Source organism: Peromyscus californicus, unplaced genomic scaffold, assembly GCF_007827085.1.
Source record: "Peromyscus californicus insignis strain IS unplaced genomic scaffold, ASM782708v3 Scaffold_8__1_contigs__length_139910024, whole genome shotgun sequence".
NCBI lineage: Eukaryota > Metazoa > Chordata > Mammalia > Rodentia > Cricetidae > Peromyscus > Peromyscus californicus.
The window spans coordinates 136,055,188-136,072,293 of record NW_026294606.1 but is presented as its reverse complement, the minus strand read 5'-3'; positions in this window follow the sequence as shown (position 1 = coordinate 136,072,293).

The window sequence follows — 17,106 nt, the reverse complement described above, 5'->3', positions numbered from 1 at the left end:
CCCAAGGGAACGAGGAACAAGAGAAGAAGGCAAAGAGAACAAAGGCAATGCCCGGGGCCACACGGAAGCAAGAAAGGTAAAAAGCCCCAAGGCAGAAGGTAGATAATAAGAAACAGGTTAATTTAAGTTAATGGAGCTAGTCAGAAATGAGTCTAAATTAGGCTGAGCATTCAAAACTAATAAATCTCCATGTCATGACTTGGGGGTTGGTTGATGGCCCAAAAGAAAAAGGCTGCTACCCTCCAGGGCTGTAGATATCCCATTGCACACTGAGGCATCAAGCAGCCAAGGGCTGCTTGCATTACTGACTGCAGTAACACTCTTCTAGTGCAGTTTATGGTCTCAGGTAGGAAAACACTGTACCACAAGAGTAGTATGTTTGTTTGTGAAATTTCACATGGTCTAGGACAATAGTTTAAAAGACAGCCATATTCACAATACTCAATTACAATGAAAATATGACTATATGGATCTTTTTGTTAAAATTGTTGGTGAATATTGATTGTATATACTAATGGATCATATTATGATATTTCTTTTTTTAGGGTATGTTTCTATATTCTTTCTTTTTTTATTTTTTTAATATTTTTATTTTATAATTGATTTAATTTTACATATACATATCAGCCACGGATTCCCCCATCCTTCTTCCTCCCACCCCCCAGCCTTCCCACCCAATCTGCCCCCCATTCCCACCTCCTCCAAGGCAAGGTCTCCCCTGGGGAGTCAGACCAGCCTGGTAGATTGAGGCAGGTCCAGTCTCCTCCTCCCTACACCAAGGCTGAGCAAAGTATCTCAGCATAGGCACTAGGTTCCAAAAAGCCAGGCCATGAACCAAGAACAGGTACCAGTCCCACTGCCTGGTGGCCTCCCAAATAGTTCAAGCTAATCAACTGTCTCACTTATCCAGAGGGCCTGCTCCAGTTCCATGGGGGCTCCTCAGCTATTGGTTCACAGTTCATGTGTTTCCACTAGTTTGGCTATTTGTCCCTGTGCTTTTTCCAGTCATGGTCTCAACATCTCTGCCCATATAATCCCTCCTCTCTCTCGCCAACTGGTCTCCTGGTGCTCCAACTGGGGTTTGGCCATGGATCTGTGCATCTGCCTCCATCAGTCACTGGATGAGAGTTCTATCATGACAGTTAGGGTGTTCGACCATCCGATCACCAGAGTAGGTCAGCTCAGGCACTCTCTTGACCATTGCCAGTAGTCTATAGTGGACTCATCTTTGTGGATTCCTGGGGACCTCTCTAGCACTCTGCTTCTTCCTATTCCCATGAGGTCTTCATTCATCATGGTATCTCTTTCCTTATTCTCCCACTCTGTTCCTGATCCAGCTAGGACCTCCTGCTCCCCTAAGTTCTCTTTAGATATTTCTATACCTACATATATCTCCAGGTTCTTTTTGGGTGCACACATGCATATATGTACAGATATACATATGCATTCATACATATACAAACATGATAAACATTTTTCAATTTAGAAACATAAAAAAACATTATTCTTACCACCAATAATTGGTAGTCTTTATATTTTAGTATATTTACTTCTGCTTATTTTTTAAATATTTTAAATGTTGAACATTATATAGTTATTTAATGTTAGATCATTTATCTCATTTAATTGCAACATATAAGTTAATCTTCTGTGTATAAAATATAAGAGACTATTACTTTAATCGAACATGCTGTAATTTTCTTAATCATATTTCTTCAGAGGGTGAGCAACTTTTTTCAGGCTGCTTTTGGTATTATTTGCTTGTGAAGATACTAGAGAACACAGGTATTCTTTTCCCAAAAGTTGTAAGGAGGAGTGGAAAAAGAAAAATTAATCTAGAAAAAAAAGGCTGCTATCACGCTTGATCGAAACATTTAAAAACGTATTTGCTGAGAGATGTAAGATGTAGGTTCAGGGCAAAGTTTAGAAGGGAAATGTGAAAATTAAGGATTTAAAGAGTTCTGTAAAAGGAAGAGGAAGTATATTCTTTTGGGGGAAAGGTTTTGAAATTAGAGCATACGCCATGTGGTCCTCAGAGGAACCAGGGAAATGGGAGGGTGACAGTCTGACCACTCAGGACAGGCCCATTCAGGAAAGGGCCCCTGCATATCCAGCAAACAACAGTTTGACATGACTCATCCATTGTTAGGACGACAATGATTCATTCACTCTTGGGTATTTTCTGTCTCAGGCGGCCACCCATTCACCGCCCAGTTCTGAGAACAATAACAGGAATTGCACATGGTGGACTGGCCAGGTTCAGGCCACAGTGGCAGAGATGAGGTGTCAGGAACCTGGCAAAGCTTTTTACAGGAGCTTGGAGCATGCTATGGAAGGCAGTCTAGTCATGTACCTCTTTTTTGTCTCAATTCATCCCTGCATTCTGGGACACTTTGGAGACTCACTTGGTCTTTGTGTAGTTAGTGTAGGTGAGAGTATGACTTATTTAACTCAGCTATTAAAAGAAAAGATACTCTTACACAGTATGATCAATTTGTTTGGGTAGTGATGTACCATATGCATAGTTATGATTCCATAGCAAGCCACCTAGTAGCACTGTGACTATGTTATGTATTTGCATTCTGTAACATTCACACAAGGAAACAATACCAGAGGCATTCCTCTGTGTGTGACTTCATTGTTAAGCAATACATGACTGAGATCAGAGGATCTGGGATCCCCAGGTTACATAAAAAAGAACACATAATGATATATCGAGTTGAGATCTGTTATACCTTCTTTATGTTATCTATGAAGAGCAAAAACTAATCCAAGAACTGTGGATTTAGTATTCTCACATGCAAATCTACTTCCAAAGTATCAATTCATACTCTTAATCATTGTTCCCGAATGCTAAAAAAAAAAAAAAGCCAAACACTGAATATTTTAGCTGAGGTATAAAAGAATGATGTTGTAAATGATGATTTCAAGATTAGTTAAAAGATTATTTTTTAGGGGTTTATATTCTCTCACTTAAGGGTTTTAATGTACTAAGTCAGACATTAACAAAAGATAATTATTTATCCATCCAGGGCATCAATAAATCTCATAAAAAGACCAAGTACCCATCACCAAGAATTGACAATGATAGGAACAAAGTAAGTCTCTGTAGAGTCACAATGAGCCAGTAATGTTTTTTGTTTATGACACTCTGTATTCCTAATGCTGAAGAAATGAATGAAGAGAAAAAATGTAACTTGTGATTCATGTTCCTGGTCATAACTGCTGCATGTTCCTTACTTCCCCCAGATTCTGTAGTCACCAGGAAAAGAATCTAGAAGCTTAATGCACTGAAGAAGTCAATTTTATAAAAGGCAAATTAAAACACTTAGATTAAGAGCCAAAGATTTCCATATGAGGATGCTTTCAAAAGTAATACATTGGCCTATTGGCGTAAACATCAGTGACATTCTGAGAATTGTTTATGAAGACATCTCTGGCAGAGAGAAAAATAGTAGTAGGTTCCTTGAGTTCCCATAGAATGATGTTTGTCTACTCTTCTTAACCAATGTTCTACTTTTCATCAAACCTAAACTCACATATTCTATGCCTTGGTAGATGGAAACAACGAGTATCTGTTTGGTGAGCCTGGTGACAGGGTGTAGGTCTCTGCCTAGGAGAGGCTAACATTCTATTGAGATAATAACATTTCTCAAGGATAGAACAGCTTTTAGAGAAAAAGCTCATAGGAAGTTATTTATTTATGTAATGTCTAAGGAGAAAGAAAACAATTAATAATATAACAATATTCTCTTTTGGAAATATATTTTGGTCAGAATCTTTATAGTAATACACCACAATGTAGACAGTTTTGTTTCACCAAAATCAATTGTCAAAAGTTTAGCAAATTTGATCATTCATAAATCATTTAATTTCCCTAAGGCTTTTACAAGTTTTGATTGTTAAAGGTAAGAAAGATCTGGCTCAACTCTAGAGACATTTGGTATTTTGTATTTTGTTTTGTATCTGAGTGACTGATGTGTGAACATGGGTGGTTTCTACACATCCTTAATCTTGCATTTGGACATACAAATAGGATTTAATGAATTGTCTCATATAAGATGGGCAAATGCCCATTAGGCCAACCCAGGTATCTAATTTCCCAGCCTGTCACCCGATGGTTCCCCCCTCATATACCTCTGCGTACAGAAAGGCTGAAATTGTCCAAGAAGGAAGGGATAGTTTATTTGTCCTCTGAGTCAGTTTTGAGCCTATTTTTTAACATCAAAGGAAGTGGTCCAATAACTTATATATCTATGGATTTTTACCTCATGGTATATCATCTTCTTTCACTCAACATTTCCAAATACCTTCCAACATCTTCCTTTTGTTTGTGTCTTCAGATCTTTTGTACATGTAAATAAAAAACAAAGCCTGCTTTCCTATCAACAAATGTTATTAATCTATTTAAAGGCAGGGGTAGATGGGATCTCCAGGTTTGTAGCCTTTGTTTACACTGTAAGTCAGGCATATAATAGAATGTAATTCCCAGCATTCATCTGTACAGAGATGCTTTTTGCTTGTAGGGTTTTGTAACTATATTGTACATTATACAACACTTAAAGAGAGTTACTCTCACATTTAGCCCTCCAACTCATCAAAGTTAAGTTTTTGGATTTTTTCTAATGGCACCTTATCCATCCATTCATTATCTTTTTCCTTGGTCTGGTTTTATAATCTATATTTGGAAGATGAGGACATCCACATTTCTATTGCCAAGAAACTCATACCCAGGAGAGCAAACACTTGGATATTACAAATTGTTGCTACATTTTCCTCCACAGTAGTTTAACCATAAAAATCCCTTAGTCATTTTCATTATGACTGTTGCGTGTGAGTCAGTCTTTTACTTCTGGTGTGCCTGTCCATAGTGAAAGCCGCCATTGATAAACTAAACAGTGGAGAGAGTAAATATAACCAGAAGGGTAATTCCTTTAAGTTCCTCTGACAGTTTTCCTTCGGGAAATGGAATGGGGGTTCCCAAGGGTTAAAGGTGTGTGCCTTTAACCTGGAAAGAAAGGCTGCTCGGGTAAGTGCCCAGCTTTAGTAATGTGGATGCTCAAGCTGTTATAGTCAATACATTCGTTTCCAGTTTCCGCCCGAGACTCAGATGATCTTCAACACAATAGTAGAGGTGCCAAGAAAACATTTGAAGATCCATGGATGAAGGGCCACACCCAACAGCCAGAGTCAATGAAGTCTGTCTGATTAGGGCTTTAAGAAGTACTTCTAGCCCAGAGTGCCCAGCTGGGAATCTAAGGCTGAAAACAATGGTTTACCAGCAAAAGCAACTCCTGATCTCATGGCTTGACCTTGAAACTTTTATATAAACTCCTGATCTCATGGCTTGACCTTGAAACTTTTATACAAACTCCTGATCTCATGGCTTGACCTTGAAACAATGAAAGACTTCTACATAAACTTCTATATAAACTACTGATCTCATGGCTAGATCTTGAAACATTGGAAGAAATCTTCTATATAAAGTCCCTACAAGTAAAAGAGCACAGTGACAGACATGTCACCTTCAGATAGTACCCCAGGACCATTTTCTTACACAGACCTTTGTGTTCCTGGACTCTGAGAGGTCTCCAAGAGCTACTCATCTGGAGATGAGGGAGGCCTTACCCACTCTGACTGAATCATCTGTGGGTTGCCACAGAAGGGCCAAACAAGGGCTTGTGTTGCTTCTACTTCTTCTGGAGGCAGAAATCTTATAAAAATTAGAGAGCTCAAAAATTAGTCTACTTGTTCCAGTCTAGGGAACCTGAGTATAAGTATTTCATCTCCAGCATTCATGAGCACACACACAAGTGCACACTGTTTTTATTTTTATACTTCTTTATCAAGAATGATGAGAAACTGCCATTTTGTCAGTTTCCCCATCCAGTCAGTAAATAGGTCTTTCCAAGGGTATTGAGGCTGAGTATTAATGGTGGTGTTACTTTGCACACAGTGACATCAGCAAAGGCAAGGCTAGTTTGCATTCTCTTGAGGCAAGAATGGCATGGATGAGAGCGTCTGTGTAACAACCCTCCTGGTGTTTCCATTTCAGTGATACCTGGATCCATCAGCTGAATAGTTTCTGGAGGCCAAGACCTTGTTTTAATCTGCAAGCCATTTTCACCGTGTTTCTTTTTATTTAAATGTGCTTAAAAGGTTGACCTGAACACACTATTAATTATATAAAAACCTGAGTTCTTTCATCCAGAGTTCACAAATTAATTTTGCTCCTCACCGGGGGGAAACCCAGAAACTACACTGTATTGCTTTAGAAGCCCACACAGGGTTTGTGGGGCTTTGTGTGTTTAAGAAGCAGCATGAGCAGAACATTCCAACATACTAAGTTAAATCAAATCTGGCCTGCACCTGTCAGAGCTAACTGTCGAGGAGAAATACTGAGAACTGGTACCAGGGAGTAGATTCATTATTTTTACTTTGGAGAGTAAACAAAACAGAACCTGAGCATCATAATCATGTTCTACTCCACAAATCACACCTTAAACTTCAAGATAATAATGATGGTACATGCAAAAAGAAGCCCCAGTGTTACTGAGATGAAATCGCAAGTTCCCCTCTCACTAAAAATAAACCATATCCAGTCATTCTCCAGTGCTAGTCAGTGAAACTGGAACTACATTTCTCCAGAAACAGGAATCAGAGTCCAGAGGACCTCAGAGTCCAGCTGGAGCCTTCCTCCACCACCGGTAGGCAATACAGTCTGCATCTGAACTCTCTCTCCCTGCCTAGTCAAGGGTTTTCCCCAAGGTGCCTTTGTCTCCCGTACTATGTGTTAGTGGGTCTTGTATTATATCAAATACCCAAAGCCCCTCTTTATCTCTTGATCCTCTCATTATGAAATACCATGAGGCCTTCATGTCAGATGTGCTTCACTAATTGAAGTATAGTTCTAGCTTGGTTCATTCACTCTCAATGTGAGTGTACTGTAAATACTTCCTTACCTGAACTCAGGACTTCCCTGACAAACATTGACCAAAGCGGTGAGATCCAAGTATCAGGAAGAGAAACCCTGCTACCCTTTGCTTTCTTTACTTGAGTCATGCTTTGGGGTTCTTTTACTCCTTTTATTTTGTTGGAGCTTCCACGGCATGTGTCAAGGCCTGTCCTCCCAACATCTATCTGACATAATTATTTGATATAGAAGTCATCAGGAATGCAACTGGCTGGCAAGGTTACATTAAAAGAACACTGTTCCCCTTTTGTTTTTGTTTTTGTTTTGTTTTTTTGGAGTCTCATATAACCCTGGCTGACCTTGAAGTTTTTTATATAGCCAAAAAGGATGATCTTGAACTTTTCTGCCCCCCAGCTCCAGCTAAGTGCCAGGATTATAAGCATGTAGCAATCACCTCACTAGGTTTTATGCAAGGCTTCAGATACAAACCAGGACTTTGAATATATAGATAAGCATTTTAAGATACATCTCTATGCCTATACTTTTTCCAAGTAACCAAAATATCTCATAGTTCCTTATATCTAGTTAGTTCTCATTAGTCTCTATTACAGAGAAGTACAATAGCTCCTATTAGTAAAATGTCAAAAAAGGAATTGCATTTGAGAACATGTATTTTCCAAAGTTGACCAAATACGAAAAATAAATGTTAGTACAGTAACATAAACACAAAAAAACACAAATATTTATTTATAGTCCCTAATCCACGCGTTGCTCTATTAAATTTTGCCTGTAAAACAGTGAAAATAATCTTCGACACTGCCTTTGGTCTTGAAAATCTTTTCTCTATTCATTCTCATCTTCTACTTGCCCTGTACCTTTTGGTGTTTTTGGCTCATCTCCATCCTCCTGGCTGTCAGTTCCTCCCACTCTCCTTCCCATGCTGATCCATCCACAGAGCTTTCTCCCTGTCTTCTGGCCCTGTAGTAGCTCTTCAGCTCTGCTGGCTGAGCAAAACTCCAGGCACCCAGACAGCACAGCTGAGGAGACTTCTGAATATCTGCCCCCACATGGTGACATTCTCAACTCCCGACAGGGTCGGACATTACCAGGAAATGCTTCCCTCCGTTCTTCTCACTTCCCTCAGTTCCTCCTGATGTCGTTTTGTAGACAAGCCAGACTTTTAGCTTTAAAAACATGTGTGACCCAAAGGAAAACTGGGCTGGCATTCAACTACATATTCCACTGTTTCCCTGATCCTGCTTCTATCCTGGCAGCCCGACAGTCATCCTTATTCCTTCTTTCCAAAAGAATCTGATCATTTAACATCCCTCACCCCCCCACTCCCAACCTCCATGCCCCTAGCAAGCCAAGTTCTGATCAGCTGGTCTTCAGCGCTGAGGGGACAGGCGCTCCCTGTCCTGACCTTGACAACAAAGACAAAATTCTGTAGTCAGCTTTCCTTCACTGTACTGTAAGGTATGCTCCCATACTAACCAGACTGGAAGACTCAGGAACATCTTTGGCAATCCCCAAAGCAAGGACACCATTTCCAAAACATGCCCCCTCCACACCAGACTGCCTCAGCAATGCAGGTTACTCCACGCCACACCACTTCAGCTCCTGTCAACCAATACCCATAGTAGCCTGGTTTTTGTTTGTTTGTTTGTTTGTTTGAAAAGCAGTGAACAAAAGAGAGGACGGGCAGAATGTGAGATCTGCCAAGGAATGTAGACACTGCTCTGCTTAGAATTTCTTAATAAGGATAAATGAGTGAGAGCAATTCACTGAGTGTTTTCTGTGTGTCACCATTGATGAGGTTTTATGAGTGTGATATCATAATTTGGCTGTCTTTGACCTGCCCCTCCTGGCCATTCTAAATTCTGCAGACATTATGCACATATTTTGCCAGCTAAGAGAGCCATGCCAAAACGCTGCTTTATTTGGGCAGAAACCAAAAGGCCTTGTGGGCTTAAGCAAAGACAAGCATAGTTACTTTCCCCAGCTCCACACAACTCAGGGGTGGCAAGAATCTATTTGTAAATATAGCTAGAGATTAACCTAATCTCCCCCAGTCCCTAAAGATAAATGAATTTCTAGTCATCTTTGTATTTACAAATTTGTAACATTATGCACTTCATACCATCTTAATCCCCATGAAGCTAATCTGCAGTCAGGTCAGGCCAACCTCCCACAGTCAAATAGATTAAATGACAAGCCAGTTGATCGAATAGAGGAAATGACCAGGAGCCTTTCCTGCTTGGCACCCACACATGGAAAGCATCATTTCACACCAGTGTTGTTCTCTTTCACTCTTTTGGGCTTGGAGATTTTCATAAATGAAATCAGGTCCTTGGGAATTATGATTAAAGCTAAGGGAGGGTCAGAGATGCATGTAGTTTGTAAATAAATATAAGGAAAAAAAACTTATATTGAACCTACTCCACCAGGTTTTAAAGAACTATTGACATGAATAAAATGGAACTCATTCAACTTAAAATAATTTGGCATCCACCTCTGTGTTTTCTTTTACCTCTACTATACAGGACAATGGAAATCTTCAAGGATTTGCCAAAATTATTAGTGGCCCAATCCAAACAATACAACATTTTTACAGTAGTTCCTTTGTGTTTTCATTTTGTCCAGACTGTTTCCCTATATGTTAATGCCAACAGAGAAAGGATAGCTCTGAAGCCGCCTATTACTTTCAGAGATTATAAATGGCATCACCAATTCTGGAAGGTGGAGGGTCACAACATGCTGTGCCCACCGCTTCTCAAATTTCACAAGCTGTTTATTTGATTTTTATTTAAAAGAGTATTGTGCTGGTCTCTACCGCCAGTTGTATTCTTTCCTTCCATATTTTAGGTGAGGGGGTCAGGGGCAGGGAAGATGGTATTTATTTATTTTACTTAGCTTATTTTTCCTTCAGTTCCAAGTTCTAAACTATCTATCCTTTGGTCAGTTTAATCTACTAACAAAATATTGAATTTCTCCTAATTCCATTAAAGAGGATGTTGCAGCCTTTTGGGTAAGATGATAGTTCAGCTAGGTGTGGTTGCACTTACGAGACTGAAGCAGGAGGATCACAAGTTCAAGGTCAGCCTGGACTACACAGTGCTTTCCAACTCAGCCTGGGATAGATAGGCAGACTCTATCAAAAAGAAAATACCAATTCACAAGAAAACCCGTGCGCACACACGCGCGCACACACACACACACAAACACACCACACAACACACACAACACACACACACATAACACACCACACCACACACCACACACATCACACACACACACACACACACACACACACACACGCACACACAACACACACAACACATCTCACATACACACACACATGCACGCACACACAACACACACAACACAACACACACACACATAACACACCACACCACACACACACACCACACCACACCACACACACACACATCTCACACACTCACACACAACACACACACACACACACACACACACACACACACACACACACACACACACTCCTTTGTGACCAGCCTTATCCCTTAACTTGTTTCTGATTCTTCCTCCTTTCTGCTTTAGTCATTCTGGAACCCACTCTGTAGACCATACTAGCCTTGAACTCATGCCTCTGCCCCCCATGTTTTGGGATTACAACCATGAGCCACGAGGCCTAATATTTACTTTCTTTCCTAAACAGATTCTCAAAGGGAAGCTTCTAGACACTGTTGTTTTGTCATTTGTTTTCAGATTGTGAGATCTTTTTAATGGCACTGGAAATCAAGAAATACAGTCTCCATTATTTGAGGAGGAGGGCAAAAACATCAGCAATTGAGATTTTTTTTTTTAATAAAATTTTTTTTAACTTTTTTTTTTTTTATTTTGCAATACAGTTCAGTTCTACATATCAGCCACGGATTCCCTTGTTCCCCCCCCTCCCGTCCCCCTCACTTTCCCCCCAGCCCACCTCCCATTCCCACCTCCTCCAGGGCAAAGCCTCCCCTGAGGACTGAGATCAACCTGGTAGACTCAGTCCAGGTAGGTCCAGTCCCCTCCTCCCAGGCCGAGCCAAGCAATCTTGCATAGGCCCCAGGTTTCAAACAGCCAACTCATGCAATGAGCACAGGACCCGGTCCCACTGCCTGGATGCCTCCCAAACAGATCAAGCCAATCAACTGTCTCACCCATTCAGAGGGCCTGATCCAGTGGGGACCCCTCAGCCATTGGTTCATAGTTCATGTGTTTCCATTCATTTGGCTATTTGTCCCTGTGCTTTATCCAACCTTGGTCTCAACAATTCTCGCTCATATAAACCCTCCTCATTCTCGCTAATTGGACTCCCAGAGATCCACCCAGGGCCTAGTCATGGATCTCTGCATCCAGATCCCTCAGTAGTTGGGTGAGGTTTCTAGCACGACAATTAGGGTGTTTGGCCATCCCATCACCAGAGTAGGTCAGTTCGGGCTGTATCTCGACCATTGGCAGCAGTCTGTTGTGGGGGTATCTTTGTGGATTTCTGTGGGCCTCTCTAGCACTTTGCTTCTTCCTACTCTCATGTGGTCTTCATTTACCATGGTCTCCTATTCCTTGTTCTCCCTCTCTGTTGTTGATCCAGCTGGGATCTCCCGCTCCCCCAAGCTCTCTTTTCCTCGACCCAAGCCTTTCACTACCCCGACTCATGTCCAGGCTGTTCATGTAGATCTCTTCCATTTCTCCATCATTGGGCGATCCCCATGTCTTTCTTGGAGTCCTGTTTTCCAGGTAGCCTCCCTGGAGTTGTGAGTAGCAGTCCAGTCATCTTTGTTCCACATCTAGTATCCTCCTATGAGTGAGTATATACCATGTTTGTCTTTCTGAGTCTGGGTTACCTCACTCAGGATGATTTTTTCTAGATCCATCCATTTGTCAATCGAGATTTTAAAGCCTCCAAGAAGGTTACTTTAAACCAGTTGATAAGTTCGTGGACAGCTCACCCCAATCATCACAGTTAAAGTCCAAACTCCCAGTGAAGCCGCTGTAGCAGTTCCAACCTTTCTACTGCAAATAAAGGCTGCATGGGCCCCAGGCAGTTCCTGGGGATGGAGGGTGTTTTGCAAGGCTCAGGAAGCCTGTTTCTGAGAAGACACTCAGCACAGAAGCTTTATTCTCCTCACAAAAATTTAAGACTTGAACTAATGCCCATTCTTTCTGTGTGCAGACCAAGAAGGTAGTCCCAGGCAGCTTTTCCAGGCAGATTTGGCAGGACATGTTCAGAGGAAAGCCACCCTTCCAGTCTTAGCATTTGTTCAGCAGTAGAAAAATAGCTGAAGAACTTCCGCTGACAAAAGTCTCTGAACCTCAAAATTAACTATTGGGGTTCCTTGGATCCTTAGACTTCTTAGCAGTGGATCCATCCAGCAGAGTGTGGGGGAGACTGTGACAGAGCAGGGGGAGTGACTAGCAGGGCAGGGAAAGAATAAATTCTTTCAGAACTCGAAGGGTCCAACTTAATATCTGTTTTAACGATTCACAGGATCTTAAAGAAAGCATCAGTCACCCACATGCGGATCATACACTTATCTCTGTATTACTGGAAGTTTCCATGAAATTGATTTATTAAACCATATATTCTTCATTCTGTAATGATAGTTCATACCACATTTCCTTGTTTGTAGGATGCAGATTTAAATTGTTTTTTCTGAGGAAGAGTAATCATCTCAGGTTCTGCTGCGTGTGGTCTGTGTGACCTCACAGGACGAAGTCAAGCTTTCTATATTAATGACTTCTTGTCACTGTGACCAAATGCCTGATGCAAGCAACTTAAGGGTGGGAAGATTCCTTTTGGCTCACAGTTTATAGTCTCCAGTGCATTACAGTGGAAAAGGCATTAGCGTGGTGTAGCTGGAGAATTTCTCTCCAGCTCCCACCAAGTCCCACCAGTCCTGGAGCTCACTTATAAAATAAACACACAGACTCTTACATTATTTAAACTGCTTGACCATTAGCTCAGGCCTATCATTGTCTAGCTCTTACTCTTATATTTAGCCCATTTCTATTAATCTATACTTTGCCATGTGACTCATGGCTTACTGGTACCTTACATCTTCCTTGTTCTGGCGACGGCTCCAGGCAGTCTCTCCTTCTGCCTTCCTGTTCCCTCAATTTTCCTTTCTGTTAGTCCTGCATATACTTCCTGTCTGGCTACTGGCCAAGCAGTGTTTTATTTATATAGAGGATATCCACAGCACTTCCCCTTTTCTTTTTCAAAAGGGAAGGTTTTAACTTTAACATAGCAAAATTACATATAACAAAACAATTATTGAGCAAGAATTACAGTTACAATATTAAAGAAGATATCCTACCTATCTTATATTTGTGAGTTTAAGGTTTTATATCTAACTTATCTTTATCATAACTAAGGAAAATTGTAACTATCTAGTCTTCAACCACATCAAAGACCTCAGAAGGATATAATATTACCTGAGAAACAGGAGGATGCAAGCAACTTTCAGGAGTCTTGCAGGTTAGACAGAGACAGCTGACAGCCTGGACAGTCACCTCATGTTCCTTTGTAAAGTTGGGGCATCTGTCTTCAGCCTACAGGGCTAGAGTCTCTTCGTCATTTTTGTGTGTGTGTGTGTGTGTGTGTGTGTGTGTGTGTGTGTGTGTGTGTCCTATAGAATGTCCGGCAGTTTTCTCTGCGAAGTAGGAACATGAAGGACCATTTTGCCAAGCAAAATTCAGTGGTCACCTTTCTATGGGTCCTGTATGTCCAGTAGATCAAGCAGTCCAGGCAAGAACAGCTTCTTGCCCAAATGGCTATTTTTGCCAAGGAGAAGATAAACTCCATATAGAGTGTCTTTGATGCCCATCCTCCTCTCTCAAGTAAATCCAGTGCTTCCAGGAGCAGACATATCTCACTGCCTAGAAAGTCTAAATTTTTAAAAATATTTTAAATGTCATATTCTGTAGGTCTTTGAAGTATTTGAAGATTACTTATCTATCTGAAATATATCTATGTATACCTAGAAGACTTAACTAATATGGCTATAAGTATGATTATCATAGATGCCTAATTATTAATCTATTTAATTATCCATTCTAATCTAAATGAGTTACATAAACATAATATCTCAAACAAGAATAGAAATATATATACAGTATAACAAAATTAAGTTTAAACTTGTATCAATAAACTAAAATCTATACCAATGTAAAACATTTTAAACATAAACTACAATCTATACCAAATGTAAAACATTTTAAACAAGTTGTTGTTCTTTAATAGTAGGTTCATTAATCTACACTTTTATCATTTCATATCTATATCCTATATATCTATATCAGCATGGGACCCACTACTGCCTATGATGTCAGGAGCACACAGCAGCAGCTCCTTGGCATCTCATTCATTCAGGAAACAGAGAAATTGTTCCAGGCCAGAACTATCTTCAAAGCCCACCCCTAGTGACCAATATACAACCTCCATAGACCCTTCTTACCAAAGGTTTCACAATGTTTCCAAATAACCTCAACAGCTGGTGACTGAGTGTTCAAACACGTGAAACTGATGGCGACATTTCAGATTCAAACGACGGCACTTCGTAAACTTTAACTTCTGTAAAGGTGAGCTAATCATAAAATGTACCTGTCACAGTTGTTTGTGGGATAAGCAAAGAGTCACATGTAAAGTGTTGAGCACTGTGTCTGGCACCTAGTGTGTCCATGTGTTTGTTTGACAATCATTTTAAGGCTTTGAAATCAATAAGTTATTTTACAAAGCTTGAAGCAGCACTGGCTTCATGGGTGTGTGGCCTGTACAGACACACAGACAACAGCCATGGTACAGGTGGAGATGGAGGCCAGGGCAACTTGGTTTGATCCTATGGAGTCATAGACCCAGGATTCTCACTGATTTAATCTTTGAACTTGTATGTCAATGAGAAGTCTGATATGGGAAGGAAGCATATTGTTATTTCCTACAGTCCCAATGTGTTCTCTGCCCTAGCAACACAAAAATTTCCATGGACTTCCAGTGTACAAGAACTCAAAAAGACTCAAAGAAAGGACTAAGCAAGTATCCAAAGTCATTCACTTTGCTGACCATCCTGAGTGAGCACCACACCTTGGTTTGAGCGCCACACCTTGGTTTTTCTTTGAACTAGAACTTGTCTTCCATGTAGAAAGTAATGATATTCTAAGAAATGGACATGGCTGTAGAACCTTATCAAGATTTTATAGCTGCCATTGGTTTTCTGTGTTAGCCAATCATTTGTGTGCCAAAGGGTAACATTAGAAGAAAGGGAAAGATAAGGTAATTCACAGTTCTGTTTCATTTTAGAATGAAATGAGAACTTCCTTATTTATAAGTAATCCAAAGATATACTATTGGTAGAATGTGTATGGAAAAATTGAATCAGTTGAGTTAGTTTAGGGCAATTTCCACTGTTCAACTAAGTGTACTATATATGACAATTTTATATATATATATATATAATATGTATATTATATAACAATAATTTATATATATATGTATAATTTCAGTGATTCCATATATCTGTTCAACATTCATTATTTCCTTTTAAACCAGCATTATGCAATGAAAAGATGAACAGTAGTATTATCATTGGTAATACAGAATGTTCATTTTTCTTTGCCTAGAGTGATGTTGAGGATCACATAAAAAGCACCAGAACAACTTGAAAGGAATACTGTGAAACAAAAATGCTAAAAAAGTTTTGTACTTAGAATCTTAAGTGATGGGTTTTATTTTACTGCTTTTGAACAATGAACCCCTGGTGGAACTCATTCCAATATTGAGCACTAACCACACCAAAATTATACAGAGACTCTCCAACTGAAAAAACTCAGTGGAGTCCAATATGAGAAGGCATACAATAGCAATTAATCAATGTTTTTCTAGAATGGCTGAAAGGAAATTTGATGCCATATCAAGAAAAATAGAAATGACAAAGTAATCAACTCACCTAATTAGACAACTGACAGGTGTGAGAAGCAGAATTAAAAACTCAAACCAAAATATGCAGCATTCTCCACAGATGCTGGTGGCCTCAGCACCAAAGAGGAATGATTCTAAATGCTTAGCAGCCCGAGGAAATCCTTGTGATATCACGTCAACAATGGTTGACGTGCAAGAACCAGAAGTTAGGTGCTGTGCTCTTTACAGCTCTTAAGAATATTTTGTTCATACATAAATAGGTTGTAGTTGTACGTAAAGTACACTTCTTTAGAACATGGACCTTCTTTCATACTTGAAAAGTTTTGTTTCAGCACACACATAGGACTTTCTCAAAATGTCCTCATTTTTTAAGAAAAATATTCTAGTGTCCTTCTCCTTTGATGAAAATTAAATGACACAATTTATTGTAAAATGAAACCAGAGACTTACAATCTTTTTGCTTGAGGAACTGACAGCTTACTCCCAGCTGACTGACTCCCCTTTCATGCAAGTTTCCTATGCTTGTGATTCAAATACGCTTTAGGAACATACGTGTGTTCATTTGAATTGGAAACGTCCCCCGTAAGCTCACATATTTGAACCCTTGATTCCCAGTTAGTGGCATTGTTTGAGCTTATAGATCAGTGGTTCTCAACCTTCCCAGTGCTGCAACCCCTCAATACAATTTCTCTTGTGGTAACCTCAACTATAAAATTATTTCATTGCTGCTTCATAACTGTAATTTTGCTAATGTAATGAATTCTGATGTAAATATATGATATACAGGATATCTGATATGTGACCCCAAGGGGTTGCAACCCACAGGTTGAGAACAACTGGTATAGAACCTTCAGGAAGTAAACCTTTGCGGGAGGAAGTTCATCACTAAGGGCAGAAGGAAGGGCTCTCTAACAGGCCCAAGCATGGCAAACATGGCTCCTGCAGGCTCTGTGCTTCCTCTTCCCTCGGCCTTGCTAAATCATTATATCACATTCCTAAAGCTAGCCACACGGTCTCCCTTGTGTGGCCAGTGACTCATTCCTGACACTAAATACCAAGGTCCAGCAATCAAAACACCGAGGTCCAGCAATCAAAATTCATATTTTGTCTACACTGGCTTACAGGTCCATTCAGGACTTACCAGCTCATCCTAACACAGACTTCTTCTTTTTTCTCCTTAAAAACCCACTCCTACAAAAACACCTACCTGCTGTCTGTCTTTGTCCGATCTAGAGGCAGTCCCCCCACCCCCATACTT